We start from the raw sequence: 14,005 nt of genomic DNA, 5'->3' as shown, positions 1-14,005 counted from the left end.
TTTGGCTGAGGTGGAATACAGTATAAAACTGAGTAAAGGAGGTAAGGCACAGGGTCCAGATGGTGTACCAATGGACGTTTATAAAACAGTTCTGCAGTTATGGGGACCCATACTTACTCTGGCGTTGAACGCAGCCGTTACTACCCGGATTCCACCGACTTGGGGGGACTCTATCATTGTCCCAATTTACAAAAAATGGGACAAGGCTGTAGCTAGTAACTACCGCCCGATCAGCTTGTTAGACTCCTCAATAAAAATCATGAGTCGAGTGCTGATGTACAGGCTGGATGAGTGGGCAGCTGAAAAGGGAATTCTGTCGGATTCTCAATACGGTTTCAGAAGGGGACATGGTACGCTTGATCAATGCCTGAACTTAGAATTAATTATCGGAAAGTATACCTGGGCTAAGCCTGGTACCTTATATCTTTGCTTTGCCGATCTGAGTAGCGCATTTGATCTGGTGGACCACTCAATTCTGTGGCCAGTTCTGTTGGAACTTGGAGCACCCGAGGCTATCATTTTCTTCCTAGCTAGATTATATGATAAAATGCAAACTTGTGTGCGCTTTGGGGTTGGGGGGGAATGTACCCCTAACTTCGATGTTAAACGTGGTATAAGACAGGGCTGTGTCTTAGCTCCTTTTCTGTTTACCTTATTAATAAACGCAGTTGATCAGACCCTGAAAACAGTCCAGGCAGATGCCCCCAAGTTCGGTGGTACAAGTGTCCCAGTTCTGCTATATGCAGACGACGCTGTGCTCCTGTCAAGGACCCCGATAGGCCTGCAGCGGTTGATGAACCAGTTTTATGATTTTATTAGTAAGAGGAGGCTGGTCATAAATAAAAGTAAAACCCATACGATGGTATGTGGAGATAGAAATAGGAAAAACAATGTCTTTTTTATTGATGGGGAGAAAGTTCAGGATGTGGAAAAATTCTGCTATCTGGGTGTCCTCTTCTCCCATAATGGCAGTTGGTCCCATGATTTACAGAATGTAAGGTCTAAAATGAAGAAAAGTTCCTATGGTATTTTTAAATTTGCAAACAAGATTGGTGATAGAAGAATTAATGATATGATACAAATATATAAAGCGAAAAGTGTTTCAATTGCTTTATATGGGGCAGGGTTATGGGGTCATTCAAATGTCGACTGCCTGCAAAGGGAAGAAAACTGCTTTTTGAAAAAATTGCTTTGTGTCCCCATCTCTGCCTCCACTGATCTTACCCATAGGGAGGTCGGAGTTACTTATTTAAGCGACCTGATTATGTTAAGACCGTTATTGCTATGGCGGGCCATTTGGACTACAGATGAGAGAGCTTTTAACCGATCTATCATTGTGGACTGCCTGAAACTGGACTATTTTCTAAAGATACCATGGCTCAGGTATATTGTGGACAGCTTTCAAAAGATATTTGGATTAAACATTATCGCAGACCCCGGCTCTGTGGGAAACTACTCCAAGTCGGACTTGAAAAACATTTTCTTGATATACCGAGCCCAAAAACGCGATGCCCTAAGTGGGCGCCTCACTTCGGTTACCTCGTACAATAAATATGTGCAAAGCGGTGGCTTTCAAACGTATCTGAGTCTGGTAACCAAACCAGCCCATAGGTTTGTTTTGACGAGGCTTAGGCTGGGGATAGCCCATGGGTTGGGGGCTTTTCCACAATTAAAGAGACAGCCGGCTGGACCATGCCCATGTGATGGCCACTCCAAGCAGAGTACCCAGCACTTTTTGCTATTTTGCACATTATTTATGAATTTGAGGATTGTCTTTTTAAAACCACTTTTCCAAAAATATGCTATTTTTAATGTGGAGAATGCCATGAATATGATCTATGAATTGAACTCGCCGGACAAATGTTTTTTTATTGCAACGTTTTTATGAAAGTCTATTCAACTCAGGAAGAGTATGATTTTTTAAATTCCTCATGTATTTTTTAACTTATGTGTTTCTCTACTGTTAACATTTTTGCTTCCTTGCTTTTATGGTCATTACTTTTGAATGCACCGAATAAAGCTTCATGAAATGATGAGGATGAATGTATCTACTATGGAAGCTCGGAGGATGGGGGGGTGATTTGAAGGTTCGGGTCAAGTTTTGCCCATTCTATATCAGTGATGATAGGATGGATTGGCGCTCGTGGGTCAGTTGACCTTTGCTGTATTCGTTTATTAACGGATGATTATGCCTGACTGCCTTATGTATGAATTGACGTTCTTGATTATTAAACTGAAAAAGATTTAAAGATTATTATCGATTATCACGCCCAGCTTTTAACTGTGGGTTTAGGCTCCGGTAACAATCTCATTTTTCTTGGCAAGTAACTTTGGCTCCAAAGATTGATCCTATTCTTTAGAATTACAATCTCAGTTTTGTTAATATTCAACAAGTGAGATCATAAGTTTTGTACGGGTGTATGCATTTCCACCTGCCTTGCAATCTCAACCCTTTGGAGGTGAGGCAGAGGGTATGATAGTGGATTTGTTATTTCAATATAGGTGTGGCGCGTGCCCACCTCTGAAGAAGATGTAGTAAACAAGCTGTCTCTCTGTGAATAACGTGTAGTCTATGAATGGTGTTATTGGATAATCTTACATATACTTGGTTGGCATAATGCGATCTAGATAGGACTGCGGGCACCGCTATTGCATTTCTTGCCTAAAATGGGTGCATTGCAGATTTTCTTAAGTAGTTTCAGTATAAATATGCATTTAGAGCCTACTGCTGGTTGTTATTATCGTCCATCACTCCCAGACTTTTAGCTGTAGGTTTGGGCTTCTTGAGTATCTTCAGGACATCTCCCATCTTTTTCAGTAACAGAAGCACTACAGCATTTTGAAACACACTTGAAATGATCGCTTCAGTTATTGATTTGCTGAAAACGCTCTACAGGGGATTGCTGAGGTCAGAGATTCCATGACTCCTGAAGGGCAAGGGTCAGTTGATGAGCAGATTTGACCTTGATCACTACTTCATGGAGCTTGTTTATTTCTTCAAACAAGGATAAGGAGAGTGGAGTTCTTTTCAGACTCAACTTCAGAATTACTGCTGCTTTTTGTTAATAAAAAAATTATTTCGAGTGTTACAGAATGCTTCGATAGGAAACAGGGTAGTTCTGATTTTATCTGGGGACGACAAATCATTCAGGATATCAAAAATCTTTTTGTTTATTATTTGCTCCTAAGATTGTATTAGCCTAGTAAGAGGAGTGTTCATGTAGAGGTTTTGCCTTTATGTTCTGCAAGTTCAGTTTTTAATTTGTTTTTTCCTCTCTTCATCATCTCATTTCTGCCAGTCTCGACTCAATGCAAGTTTCGCCTCTTTTAACTCTGGATGGAACAAGGGCACTAGCTTGGTGAGGTTAATAACACGCGGATAGATTTGAGGGGTGTAGGTCACTAGCATGTCTGAGCCACAGAGTGGATTCTTTTTCTTTGGAGAGAATGTCTTCAATTAATGGGAAGTGGGGGGATTGTGAGAGTCTTGATAACACTGGCTCTGTATTAATTTGTCGCCATTTGCATATGTTTAGATTTCCTCTTGTGGATCAAGTTACGAAATTCTACTGAATACAAATCTTGATCAAATAATGATCGGACCATATGCAAGGATGAAGGATATTTGGCTGAATTTACGCACAGATCAGATCCGAGGTATTTCCTTTCATGTGAGCTGAGTTGGTGATGGTGTTGGTGTAAATTCAACAACATTAACTCGGCAAATTCATAATCTTTAGGGTCAGAGTTCAGGTCATCAATTTGAAATCTCTTTCTCTTTCACGTCCTCCTCTATCTACCACTCTTCATCTTTCCATCCGGCTACCTCACATTTTTCTATATTCTTTTCCTCTCCACCTCTCATTTCTTTCTACATTATTTCTGTCTCTCCCTTCCACCTCTGCTTCATGTCTCTCACTCTACTCTTCTCTTTCAGTCTCAGTGCATCTCCTGTATCCTGGCGGGTCCCATTATCTTACTCAGGAGGGCCACAGGTACCTGTCTAGCTGGAGAAGTGTTCACAAATATAGAAGTGAAGCTGGACAAGGCAGGGGAAGAGAAATAAAGGGGAGTTATTAGATGGGACTGTGAAAATCCTGAGAGCAGTGCTTTGATTTTCGGTTGCTGTAGCAGGAATGCCAATGGTGAAAGAGCTATATTTACGGTAACAAACTTCACCCCCTCTACTCTCGTTACCTGAAATGTTGTGCTCTACCCCTTCCCATTAATCGTGCAACGTCCACTTCTTGCTGCTTTTACTCTCTCTAATTCACATTTTATCTACATTACCTCTCTCTCTCTTCACCCCCTTCCCCCCCCGGAATACTGTCCTCTTCTGCCTCTCTACATTACCTTCTCCCTACCTCACTCTCTATTCTTTTCCTCTCTCCACCTCACATATCTTTCTACATCATTTCCGTCTCTCCCTTCCACCTCTGCTTCATGTCTCTCGCTCTACTGTTTTCTTTAAGTCTCAGTGCATTTCCTGTGTCCTGGCCGGTCCCATTATCTTACTCAGGAGGGCCACAGGTAACTGTCTAGCTGGAGAAGTGTTCACTAATATAGAAGTGAAGATGGACAAGGCAGGGGAAGAGAAATAAAGGGGAGTTATCTTCACAAATGACAGGAATGCCAGTGATGTATGTTTACGATTTCAAGTGCTGTATGCACGTCTATTTATTTTTATATTATGCACTAGTCCACTGAAGATGCAACAAATAATCCTTAACACATTTACCTACGACGGGAGTAACACTCAGGTGAGATATCCGCATAAAAGGTTGTTACTAGTAAAAAAATCTAGATCCAAACTCAAAAAGAAACCTCTTTAACAATGTTGGTTCACGCTTCTTTTGATAGTACTGCTCTGGTGGGCTCCAGGTAGCTTGGGCTTTAGGATGCATTGCTGGCCTTGGTTTCCAGATATTAAGGAGTTAAAACCCATACACTGAGGCCACACTGAATCTTTGATATACTAGAACAAGTTTACCAATTGAACTCATTGCACAGAAAACCTTGAGGCCTGAATTTTAGCAAGGATACAGAGCATTCTGGGACATGTAGTTAGGATTTAAGCAACGGTAGTATGGGTGCAAAAATATAATTAAGCAAAGTGCTGTTCTTAATTGACCCATGGCTAACTGAAGGGAGTCATATATAACAGTGGGCCACAGAGTCTCACAATTATTAAACATCACACAACCAAGTGAGTTGGCACAAAACCACAAGAGTCCTCCACTCACAATAAGGCTCTGTCTGCCGCTCCCTTGGGCTCTGAGTAAGGACAGCAATTAATTTAATCAAGACCAAAATGGTGCAGATTACCCATTTCTTTTCCACCCCAAACAAAGCGGATGCATAGGGTGCGCATGCGCAAGGTTAAAGAGTGAACGACCCTGCGCGAGAGAGCAGAAGAAACAGTGATGATTTACTGAGAATATTTGAATTAGAACCAGAAAGTGCAGAGAAATCTACTAAAATCTGGACCAATATTAACGAGGGGATGGTGTAAGTACCCCCAAAATCGCCAAACACTAAGCAGTGCTGGGCAGCCCGGGCCCAGATCCTTGGGGCTATGTCCACGGTACTGAACAAAGCTGAAGGACTGAAGCATAGTGTGGGGTTGGGGTTCCGTCCAACCAGGACTGCAGGATAGTTGACCCATGGCATGAGACATCTGCAGACCGTGGCTAGCTCAGTGTTGCCCCCAGCAGTCCTCTATGATCCTGCCTCTTGCTGACCCCTAGCACAGCAGCAAGAGAGAAGTTTTAAAAGACCAACTGCTGTGTGTGGGTCGGAGCACCCGGGGTAACCAAAAGAGAAGCACCACGGGACATGAAAGAGAAGCATCCAGGGAACCGAAACAGAAGCACCCAGAGGAACCAAAAGAGAAGCACCCAGGGGAACCAAAAGAGAAGCACCCAGGCGCACCAAAAGAGAAGCACCCGGGGGAACCGAAAGAGAAGCATCCAGGGGAACAGAAAGAGAAGCACCCAGGGGAACCGAAAGAGAAGCACCCAGGGGAACCGAAAGAGAAGAACCCGGGGGAAACAAAAGAGAAGCACCAGGGGAACCAAAAGAGAAGCATCCGGGGGAACCGAAAGAGAAGCACCCACGGGAACCGAAAGAGAAGCACCCAGGGGAACCGAAAGAGAATAACCGAAGAGAAGCACCTGGAGGCAACCGAAAGAGAAGCACTTATGGGGAACGGAAAGAGAAGCACTTATGGGGAACCGAAAGAGAAGCACCCGGGGGAACCAAAAGAGAAGCATTCAGGGGAACTGAAAGAGAAGCTCCCAGGGGAACCGAAAGAGAAACACCTAGTGGAACCGAAAGAGAAGCACCCAGGGGAACCGAAAGAGAGGCACCCTGGGGGAACCGAAAGAGAAGCACCCAGTGGAACTGAAAGAGAAGCACCCAGGGGAACCGAAAGAGAAGCACCCGGGGGAACCAAAAGACTAGCACCCAGAGGAACCGAAAGAGAGGCACCCAGAGGAACCGAAAAAGAAGCACCTCGGAGGAAAGAAAGAGAAGCATGCTAGCCCCAACTTTATCATGATAGTGCAGACCTCCTGCCGACAGAGGTGAGGGAACCCACTGGGGCTATTACCGATCCTGCCAGCCATGTCCAGGAGCTGATGTCCCCATTATGAGCAACACAGCTTGGGGCATTAAGCAGCGGAGATAGATACGCGTTGAGCTGATGAGCTGTGACCAGAGCAGATAAGACTGAGGGAAGTACCTGGAGTAATGAGCTGACTAGCCCTCGCCTGGTGTGGTAAAACTATAGAGTGCTGGTCGACCCAATGGTTCACAGTTGATGGAGCGAGGTGCTGAATGACATTTTGTTCAAACTCGCAAAGTTAAACTTCCATAAAACTGTAACTGTACTAACAAGCATGTGGTGAAATTATTAATCAAGTTAGTTTTAAAATGCATTTCTCAGAAAACACGCAGGACTAACTTATGTGCTCTTTGTTGCAAATGTGTAGAGAATAATAAATTAACCTTGTCTATTGTCTTTGTCATTATTAAATGCGGCTGTTTAACTAATTATTTACAACAAGGGGTGGTGATGGACTAATTTGCATATAAATTTAACAAGAGGGGGGAGAGAGAGAGTCAGTGGATTCGGCCTCCCTAGTTACATGAATAAACAAAGTAGAATCCACTCAAAGTGGTGGTGATCCCAACAGGTGGGGAACACACAGTGTTGTATAAATGCCCCTCACACACCAACAGGCCCCTTGGTGTCATGCTTCATCATCGGGGCCTTCGCACCCCTCTACGGGATGCGGCGTGCTACGACTCGCGAATACGCAGGAGCACTTGAAAGTGAACTATGTGAGGGGGTGTGTGTGTCTACAGAAGTGTGAGTGAGGTGAGGTGAAAAAATGGTTAAAAAATACCTGGTATAGCGGTGGCAGAACGCGCAACACCGGACCACTTCGGTGTACCAAGTCCCTATTTGGGCGTCTTCCGGGCCTCGTTATTCAATTAACCACCAATAATGAGCTAGTGGCATAGTATAAAGAAGGGTACTAACGCGATGTACGCTCACTTCACCGGAGCCGCGTTGAGGGAAGGCAGACAACTAGTCATTGCAGTAACCGTGAGTTTTGGGTTGATAAAGGAGCTTTGGTATGGCGCTTGGGTACTTTTGTACCTACAACAAACTGAATCCCATATATCAATGTTGTTATAGGTCTTTTTCTGAACAGAAAGGAAGGATCCCCCAATAACACGCACAGGCTCATGAGGTCTATATTTTGAAAACTTTAAGTAAGCTGTGAAAATATCTATTTGTGTGCTCTATTTCCATCAGAGTAGAGATTTATTGCATGTTCTGTGTTTGTATATACATACATATCTGTGAGCGTCGTGTTATGTCCTGGTGTGTTGTATTTTATTTTTAATTTTTGCATTTTTTCATTCACCACAGGGTTCCACTATTTTTGGACTCACCCTGTTGTATTCTGTGAAATTGCTTTTTGGGAAGTCATTTTTCTTCTCCTTGGGCCTGTGCATCTTAGACCAAGGTGTTTATGTATGCTTTCTTTTCACAGGTTTTCATCGCCAATTGGGCGCTACAACATCAACCAACATATATAACATTGTTAGGTATATTACACATTGTTGTAATCTATTTTACACTTTTACATTTACATGTGAGTAAGGGGAGGGTAAGTGCTATCCTTGTCCTGAAGAAGGAACCTCTGAGTTCCGAAACATGTTGACACCTTTCACAGTGGTTGTAATACCTTAATTTGTATTTCTTCAACCACGCTTTGCACTTTTTTAATAATACCAGCCGGGGATTTAATAAATTTGTTTTACCCACGTGCCAGGTATTTTTTAACCATTTTTTCACCTCACCTCACTCACACTTCTGTAGACACACACACCCCCTCACATAGTTCACTTTCAAGTGCTCCTGCGTATTCGCGAGTCGTAGCACGCCGCATCCCGTAGAGGGGTGCGAAGGCCCCGATGATGAAGCATGACACCAAGGGGCCTGTTGGTGTGTGAGGGGCATTTATACAACACTGTGTGTTCCCCACCTGTTGGGATCACCACCACTTTGAGTGGATTCTAATTTGCATATAGCCAGGTTATGAGCTGGGATGGGGCAGTGAGCTAAATAACGGTGATGGATCAAGCCCTGATCTTTGGACTGGGTAAGAGTGGTCTGCTTAATTCAGACACTCTGTTCATCACCACCCCCTTTTCTGAATCGCTGTTTAACTAATGGCATGTGCATATTTATGTGCTTATGTTATGTCCTTTTTGTGATTTATGCAAAAGAGTTTGTGAATTTCCTAAAAGAAGAAGGTAGATATAAATGCTGCTTTGTGTGCTTAGCTAGGTAACATAAATTAATGGGTTTCTATTTAGCAAAGGGGGTGGGAAACAGAATGGGTCTCAATTCTTTAATTAATTATTGTCTTGTGTTTGTTTAAATAATAGTTTCTGAGAGAGGCCTAAGGCCTGCAAAAAAAGATGGCGTTTCGAATCTTGTCCAGAGAAGAGCCTTGCACGAGAAGTGGAAATTTTTAGCACGTTGACAGTTTTGTCAGAGAATGCAGTTTAATAAGTTGTGCTAAACGTGCTCTTGGAAGAAGAAGGCTCAAGGACAGGAAGCGGCAAGTTTGCCAAGACAAGGAAGTTGTGAACTGTAACTCGAGTGAAATGTAACACTTTCGAGGAAGCCAAATGTCACGAAAGCAAAGGACAATCGGGCTAAAGAAAAGCCTGATTTTGGTTTGGAAACGGTGATGACCTAATGTGGACTGACATAAGACAGCCAATAGGAATCCTGGATGGCAAAGAAAAGTATACATTTGTAGAAAGTTTAGCTAGTTAGAAAAGTATAAAACCTGGCCTCATGGGCAGGAGGGCGCTTCTCGCTTTCCGATTCCTGAAGGGGGTGACGTGCTGTTGGACTCTTTGGCGCACTTAAGGACAGCAGATATATTTGATTTATTCCTTTCTAGGTGGAGTGAGAATAGTCAGGGAAATATATTTAGGAAATTGAAACTGTTTTTAACTAATATTCATGCATTCTGATTTGCTTTAAAGTGTCAGTCTAATTGATCATTCCTATTAAAATGCTGCTTTCCTTTGCTAATAAAATAAAGATTTATTAATTAAAAATGCTCTTTCTTTGAAAATAAAGTTAAATAAAAATTAGATGTGAAAAGACAAGCTGGTCTTGTTTATTCATGGTCTAGTTGCCATCAGTTGATCCATTCGCCTTAGTGACTTAATTAAAATGATATATGTTTAAAATACCATGGTAAGAAATGATAAACTGCAGTTGTATATAAATATGTAAATAGAATGAGAATAGCTTTGATTAATTAGGTCACATGATTCAGTCGCTCAAAAATTAACTTGGTAGCAGAGCTATGGTTACTATGGTAACTGACATGCCACATGGTAATTACATAGGATACATGTTTAAAACATGTTAAGTTTGTTAAGCTGTTTTATGTAGTCGAAAGGTTTTTTCCAGCAGTGTGAAAATTCCTGGTATGCCGGCAAAAGTGTAGTGTAACAGGTGAAGTTGCACAGTGCATTTGTTCTGTTTCAGTATAGTGGTATTATTATATATCACTAGTGTTGTGGACGTACAGCACAAGTTTAGCACAAGTTTAGGGATCATGATAGAATGTATAGTGAGGATTGTCTATGAAATCGTAGCTTTTGGGTATAGGGACATCTGTCCTGTTTTAAAACTCACTGTGAAAAGAGTAGTAGAATTTATCCAAGCTTGAGTGAAGGGTAAGGAAGCGTCGTCTATCTTACTGGCGAGTGAAGGTTTCTCCTGGTGGGTTAAAGTCCTACTAAGATTCATGTATGAATGGTTAGGGATTTTTCTGTTTGAATGTGCGTAAATGACTTTGTAATATATGATCGAGTTTAACTTGAATTATCACTATATGTGCATTCAGAGAGAAACGAGTTCGTTATTACTTGTTAGAAGGGTAGAGTAGCCTTACTTTATCAACAAATCTAAATATTCTGTGAAAATAGTGTTGTGTATTTCACGTAAAAGAATACTTGAATGACTGTAAAAGCTATCATTTTATTTTAGGGAAACAGACAAATGGTTTGTTTTTGTGGAGTTACTAACTGAAATTCAATTGAAAGATTTGTAAAATATGGCGCTGTGAAAATATTTTGTAAAGGAGGAGTTAGTTCAAGGAGAGGGAGACAGCGAAGCTGCAGCGGCAGTGTACGTCACTAGGTTCGCGCTCTGATTGGCTAACATACGTCACAGTATTCGCGCACTGATTGGCTCATGTGACTAGGTAGGCTTGCAGCTGATTGGCTCTTCCTGAAAAGCAGTAATTCTAGTGGTTGAGCAGAATAGTGACGAAGCTTAACCTGATTGGCTTGTTGGTGAGTTTCGCGCACGGATTGGTTAGAGTTGCGGAAAAACAATTTCCTTGTTGTGAAATTGTTACGATCTATTCCAAAGTAAGCGGAATTGTTTTAAAACATGGATTATTATTACATGAAAGAGAAAAAGAAGCTTTCATGGTTTCAGAAATTGAAAAATAAAATTAAACCTGATAAGAAAATTGAAACGCGAGGTGGACGATTACTTCATAAGTACAAAACACCTGCAGCCTATATGTCTGGTGAATATGGTTATCATACTTGTCTTTGGATTGAGAATTGGATGGAATATACCAAAGATGATGGTGTATTAGCTTGGCCGGAAGACGGATCATTTAACCTTAAGGTTTTGAAAAACTTAAGAGAAAAGATGATGACTATTGTACCAAAGCCTAGACCTACTCAATTTGAGGCTTTAGCTGAATGGGAGGACGAAATGTTTGAATTAGAACGAGAAAGCAGAGGTGTAACAAGAGGTACTAGATTGGATGTTAACAGGGAAACGCATGAAGATAGAATGCGTCGTTGGAGACGTGCAGACATGTGCGATGGTTTGTACCCAGAAAGATTACTTGGTGAGGCAACTGGTCAAAAGAGTGCTCAAAAGTTAAATAATATTGGTGAAGAAAGTGATCAAGAAGATGCAGTTTTAGAAGAGATTTATATTACAAAACCGAAACCGCCACCTTATCAACCAGTTTGTTCATGGTCTTCCACAAGAATCACAGTCACACCAAGAGTTTCCCCAAGTGCTCCTCCTCCTCCAAGAGAAATTATTGATGAGACATCTCCCATATCAAATCAAAACTATGGAAAAACACCTGAAAGAGTAGAGATAATATCTAATTCTAGCATATCAGGAGAAAATAGAAATTTTATTGAAACTCCCAGAAATAATTTTGAAACCCCAGTTTAGAGAAATGAAGCCTCAATAAATGTAATGAGAACAGAAAGATGTGATGAATTACCAAATTCCTCAGAATATTTCCGATCAAAAGATGAATTAATACAGCAGTTAACTAAAAGCATGGAAGCAGTAACAGTACCAGTAACAATTGGACCTGTTCTTCCAGTATTTGATCAAAGGGAAGTTAGACATTCAGCTTTGACTGTTCCATTAAATGCAGAAATTCAGAAAGTGGCTGAAAAATTTTATTCAGATTTATCAGAGATTCACCGAGAGAAAATGATGCCCGACCTAACTTTTAATCAAGGTTCACCATGTAAAACTCCATTTGGTGAAGAATATGATTCTGGAACTCCAGAAAAGAGCATAAATAAAATTGATTTAACGCACACCCCACAAACCCCAGAAATTAAATTGCTTGATGTTGCAAAGTTGAAAGCGGATTTGGAAGAATTAATTATTGATACAATTGGAACTGACAATTTGAAGCTATATCCGATGAAGAATTATTGTTTATTTGTAAAAGTATTCAATGGAAAACAAAAACTAAGTATGATCAATTGGAGGAAATGGCTACTGAATTAGAGGTAGATTTGAGTAGACCGAAAAATTTGCAGAAAGATTATAGAGTGGATTTCTCTGAAAAATACATTGAAAATATGAATACCACAGGAAGAATCATTCATATAAAATAATTAATTGCGTTTATTAAAAAACTGGATGAATTAAGTAAATGGCGAGTAAAATGGACAAAGAAAAGAGAGGAAGACAGAACAGAAAGAGGTGAAGTAGCAAATTAATTTCCAATGAGAGAAATACCGGGAGGAGGGTATGTGCATGTCCCATGGACAAGGCAAGACATTTTGCTGTTCACAAATGATTTTCCTCGACTGAGAGAAAAACCTGTAGAATGGTATCGTCAGGTAGACAGGTTTGTAAAAGTCTCAAAAGTTCTATGGGTTGATCTCGATGGATTCTTTGACATAGTTGTCCCATCAGATCTATGGACGGAATGTAAAATTTCTATAGATTGGCCCAAAGAAGAACCTGCTCGAGATAAAGTAACAGGTGCTCCTTCACCAGATGTTATGAATCTGTACGAAAAGGTAACTGTTTGGTTGAAGAACAAGATTCCTCCAAAAGAAGTAGATTGGGTTAAAATAGAAAGACCAAATCAAGAGCCAAAAGAATCAGTACATTCATTCTATGAAAGATTACTGCTGGTATTTAAACAATACAGTGGTTATGAAAAATTGAGTAAAAAGAATATGATCCATTTTATTTACAGGTTTGTTTATGGCTTAAGACCTGAAATTGGCGAAATTATTAGATCTGGAATAGTTGGCTGGCAATCTCTTACAGTGGATGATATTTTGAGAAAAGCAAAATACTGTAGTGATGAATTAGATGCTAAACAAAAGAAGTTAAAAGAAAAAGCTATGTGGGCACAGGTAAAAGTGGCTGAACAACAAATAGCAACGTTAGAAAACAAAAATGTTAATCAGAATCAAGGGAAATTTAAAGGTAATTATAATAAGTCAAGATTGATGGGTAATATTGAAGAGTTAAAGCAGAAACTCCCATGTTTTAATTACGGCGAAATTGGACACTGGAAGCGCGAATGTAAGAATCCGTCCAGAAATTTAAAAAATGCATCATTAAATCCACAGATGCAGAATGAGATAAATCTGCAGCAACAGCTACAGCGACAGGTAGTGAATCAGCAAAGTCAGATTCCACAACCGCCACTTCCAAACTGTGTAAAAGTGCAGAGATACAATACAGAAACAGGATTCAGAGGAGGTGAACAGGTAAACGGACCGCCAAGAGTGAATGTGTCAAATGTTTCTCAACAATATTGGTTGAAAGAAAATGGGGGGAGTGATTCTGAGGATTACTTATGACGGTGCCTGAGAGAGGAGGAAGAGTGTGTGCCCGGAGCCACTCTTGAGGTAGATCAGTCTGGTCCATTTGTAAATGGTAAAGTGAATGATGTAGAAATCACTTTTCTAGTGGATACAGGTGCTACCCGTTCTACTGTTCGATCAGTGGAAATAGAAAACCTGCCTCTCTCTGGGGACACTATCCAAGTAGTAGGTGTAGCTAACCAACAAATTAAAACAGATTTAACAGAACCAGTTAAAGTTGAAATTGGCAAATTTAAGGACAAGCATAGATTTGTAGTTTGTGACA

This window comes from Lissotriton helveticus, chromosome 1_1 (genome assembly GCF_964261635.1).
Source record: "Lissotriton helveticus chromosome 1_1, aLisHel1.1, whole genome shotgun sequence".
NCBI lineage: Eukaryota > Metazoa > Chordata > Amphibia > Caudata > Salamandridae > Lissotriton > Lissotriton helveticus.
Note: the sequence above shows the minus strand (reverse complement) of the source record.